Source organism: Gorilla gorilla, chromosome 4 (assembly GCF_029281585.2).
Source record: "Gorilla gorilla gorilla isolate KB3781 chromosome 4, NHGRI_mGorGor1-v2.1_pri, whole genome shotgun sequence".
NCBI lineage: Eukaryota > Metazoa > Chordata > Mammalia > Primates > Hominidae > Gorilla > Gorilla gorilla.
Window position 1 is genome coordinate 48,547,921 of NC_073228.2, and position 4,548 is coordinate 48,552,468.

General features: G+C 49.0%; 1 pseudogene; it reads left to right on the forward strand.

Annotated features, from left to right (window-relative positions):
• Positions 1 to 1,474: 1,474 nt before the first annotated feature.
• On the forward strand, positions 1,475 to 4,318 carry LOC101124456 (histone-lysine N-methyltransferase NSD3-like; annotated as a pseudogene).
• Positions 4,319 to 4,548: the final 230 nt, after the last annotated feature.

Sequence of the window (4,548 nt, forward strand, 5' to 3'; positions counted from 1 at the left end):
ATCAGTAGGGCTGAATGAATGGGTTTATGGCCAAGTGTGCCCCAGGCAAGGGAGGCCTCCAAGAGGCTGCCTAAAATCCTCAGCCAGGAAGGTCAGGAAAGGGTGATAAAAGGTTTTAACTTTGGGGTTTTGAAAGACCCTAGACTCCTAGGTTTCTTCTCTTGGACACTCTATGGGGCACTTAAAATCCTGAGTCATGCTGATTTTGGGATTTCCTCTGACCAGAAAGCTGAGTGTTTAAGACTTTTCGGCCGGGCGCGGTGGCTCACGCCTGTAATCCCAGCACTTTGGGAGGCCGAGGTGGGCGGATCACGAGGTCAGGAGATCGAGACCACGGTGAAACCCCATCTCTACTAAAAATACAAAAAATTAGCCGGGCGCAGTGGCGGGCGCCTGTAGTCCCAGCTACTCGGGAGGCTGAGGCAGGAGAATGGCGTGAACCCGGGAGGCGGAGCTTGCAGTGAGCCGAGATTGCACCACTGCACTCCAGCCTGGGCGACAGAGCGAGACTCCGTCTCAAAAAAAAAAAAAAAAAGACTTTTCACATTCGCTTGTTTTGTTGTAAGGAGCTAGTAAGAGCTCAGCCTGGCCTCTGCCAAAACCACTCATAAAGGAGCAGCAGACATGGTGCAGCCAACAGAGGCTTCAGGGAAGAAGGATGGCTGTGACTTGTGCAGAGCAATTCTGGGATCCTGGAACCTGAAATACATCTCCTCCCCAGAAATTTAGCCTGAAATTTCTTTAATCAAGATCAAAAGGTGAACCTTGCTTCTAATAATCAGAGAGGACTGAATGTGTTCTGCGAAGGAGAGACACACTGGTCTAAATTATTTCCAACTAACGTGTAAATGACTGATAGAGGTTTTTGGTTTTTTGTTTTGTTTTTGTTGATTTTTTTTTTTTTCCTAAATGCTAGTTTGGTGAGAAGGTAAAAAGAGTTATAAAAGTGCAACACCAAGGCGGGTGGATCACGAGGTCAGGAGTTCGATACCAGCCTGGCCAACATGGTGAAACCCCATCTCTACTAAAAGTACAAAAAATTAGCTGGGCGTGGAGGCGCGCCCCTGTAATCCCAGCTCCTCGGAGGCTGAGGCAGGAGAATCGCTTGAACCCGGGAGGCGGAGGTTGCAGCGAGCCGAAATCGCGCCATTGCACTCCAGCCTGGGTGACAGAGCGAGACTCCGTCTCAAAAAAAAAAAAAAAAAAAAAAAAGCAACAAGCCCTCTCGCCTAGTCTCTCCTTTGTCGTCCAGACCCTCGCGGCCGCGGGCGTTCGTGGTTCGTCCCCTCCGCCCCCTCCGTCCCCTCCGCCCCCTCCGCCCCCTCCGCCCCCTCCGCCCCCTCCGCCCTCTCCGCCGCGCTGACTCGCCGCTTCCTCCTGGGCCCCATCGCCCCAAACCCGGGACTGCACTTCCCGGCAGACGCCGCGGCCAGTGAGGGAGGGGCTGAGGATTTGGCGGCGGCGGCGCCCCGAGAGTCGGGGTGACGGGGCTTTGTGCGCTGCGGCGGAGGCTGCCAGCACGGAGGCGGAGGCCCAGGGGCTGTGCACAGGTCACCGCGGAGAGGCGTGCGATTTCGCAGCCGAGCGCCGAGGACCCTGCTGCCCAGGCCGGGCTGCCAGCCGTAGGCTCCTCTCTGGCGGCAGCGGGGGCGCGGCGACACCCGTCTCTCGGCCTCCCCTTCCACCCCACCTCCGGAGCCTTCCTCCTGCCGCAGCACGCCTGGCCTGGTCCGGCTGTGGTCCTCCTCGATCTCCGTGTCCCTCCTGTGATCGCATTGAGACGGCCGGGCGGTTAGAACGGGACAAACTGAAGGCCCGATGAGAGAAAGGGAAAGTTAAGAATGCTGGAGCAGAACAATGGATTTCTCTTTCTCTTTCATGCAAGGGATCACGGGAAACACAGTTCAACCACCACCTCAACTCGCTGACTCCGCCAGCATCCGTCAGGAGGATGCCTTTGATAACAAAAGTGACATTGCTGAAAATAGTGGCCAGACACCATACGAAGCTACCTTGCAGCAAAGCTTTCAATACTCCCCTACAACAGATCTTCCTCCACTCACAAATGGCTACCTGCCATCAATCAGCATGTATGAAATTCAAACCAAATACCAGTCGTATAATCAATATCCTAATGGGTCAGCCAAAGACTTTGGTGCAGCTAGAAACTTTAGCCCCACTGACTGTTACCATTCAGAAATTCTAAACACAAGACCACATTAAATTCTAGAAAACCCTTCCCCTCCACAGCCACCACTTCGGTACCACAAACTGTGATTCCAAAGAAGAGTGGCTCACCTGAAGTTAAACTAAAAATAACCAAAACTTCCAGAATGGCAGGGAATTGTTCAAGTCTTCCCTTTGTGGAGACCTTTTAAATGAAGTACAGGCAGGTGAGCACACGAAGTCAAAGCATGAAAGCAGAAAAGAAAAAAGGAAAAAACCCAAAAAGCATGACTCATCAAGATCTGAAGAGCGCAAGTCACACAAAATCCCCAAATTAGAACCAGAGGAACAAAATAGACCAAATGAGAGGGTTCACACCATATCAGAAAAACCAAGGGAAGATCCAGTACTAAAAGAGGAAGCCCCAGTTCAGCCAATACTATCTTCTGTTCCAACAACAGAAGTGTCCACTGGTGTTAAGTTTCAAGTTGGTGATCTTGTGTGGTCCAAGGTGGGAACCTATCCGTGCTGGCCTTGTATGGATTGAAGTGATCCCCAGCTTGAGGTTCATACCAAAATTAACACAGGAGGTGCCCGAAAATATCATGTTCAGTGTTTTAGCAAACAGCCAGAGAGGGTGTGGGTTCATGAAAAATGGGTACAGGAGTATAAAGGTCATAAGCGGTATGAAGAATTACTGGCTGAGGCAACCAAACAAGCCAGCAATCACTCTGAGAAACAAAAGATTTGGAAACCCCGACCTCAGAGAGAACATGCTCAATGGGATTTTGGCATTGCCCATGCAGAGAAAGCATTGAAAATGACTTGAGAAGAAAGAATAGAACAGTATACTTTTATCTATATTGATTAACAGCCTGAAGAGGGTTTATCCCAAGCAAAAAAGAATGTTGGGGCCGGGCGCGGTGGCTCACGTCTGTAATCCCAGCACTTTGGGAGGCCCAGGCGGGCGGATCAAAAGGTCAGGAGATTGAGACCATCCTGGCTACAGTGAAACCCCGTCTCTACTAAAAAAATACAAAAAAATTAGCCGGGCGTGGTGGCGGGCGCCTGTAATCCCAGGTACTCGGGAGGCTGAGGCAGGAGAATGGCATGAACCGGAGATCGCACCACTGCATTCCAGCCTGGGCGACAGAGCGAGACTCCATCTAAAAAAAAAAAAAAAAAAAAAAAAAGAATGTTGTCTCCAAAGCCGAAGTTAAAAAAACCTGATGACCAAGATCTGTGCTTTAAACTCAGCCAGAACAGATCAATGCAGGGGAGGTGACCTCCTCACTCTCAAGTACTGACATTTGGAGACACAGCCAGAGGCAGCACAAAAGCGCGGACGAGGAAGAGCCACCTCCTGTTAAAATAGCCTGGAAAACTGTGGCAGCAAGGAAATCCTACCAGCTTCCATTACAATGCACAAAGGGAGCCTGGATTTGCAGAAGTGTAACATGTCTCCAGCTGTGAAAATTGAAGAAGTATTTGCTCTTCAGAATGCTACAGAGGATGGGAAATTAATTTGTTTATTCAACAAAGGGAATTGGTAACAAAACAGAAATAAGTGTCAGGGGGCAAGACAGGCTTATAATTTCTAAACCAAACCAGAGAAATGAAAAGCCAATGCAGAATATATCATCTCTTGAAGCAACATCTGGTTCTACAGGCTCAGTAGAAAAGAAGCAACAGAGAAGATCAATTAGAACTTGTTCTGAATCAGAGAAGTCCACTGAGGTTGTGCCAAAGAAGAAGATAAAAAAGGAGCGGGTTGAAATAGTTCCTCAGGCTACAGTGAAGACTGGATTACAGAAAGGGTCGGCGGACCGAGGAGTGCAGGGCTCTGTCAGATTCAGTGACAGCTCCATCTCCACAGCGATTGAGGAAACTGTAGACTGAGATTCCTGTACAATTTCATCCCAGGAAATCCAGACTTGTAGTCTCCATGCAAGATTTCTTTTTCTGTCGGCAGCTTGATAAACAGTTTATTTGTTTTAGATTTTGATTTTGCCAGTCATCATTACTGGCATTTTCCTGCCTGGTTTCTTCTTGAAGACTCTGAACGATTGCTTTAACATTCAAATGATTTTTTTTTTTCAGTTTGAGCTGGATGGGTACAGCTTAAATCATGGGTCCAGCCTAAAAACCACCATTTAACTTACACTGATCAGTTTCAACATGACATGGACTGTTTTTGGTTTTTTGTTTTTATTTTTTATTTATTTGTGGTGTTTTTTTGTTTGAGATGGAGTCTCGCTCTGTCACCCAGGCTGGAGTGCAGTGGCCCAATCTCAGCTCACTGCAACCTCTGCCTCCCGGGTTCAAGTGATTCTCCTGCCTCAGCCTCCTGAGTAGCTGGAATTACAGGCATGTGCCACGCCC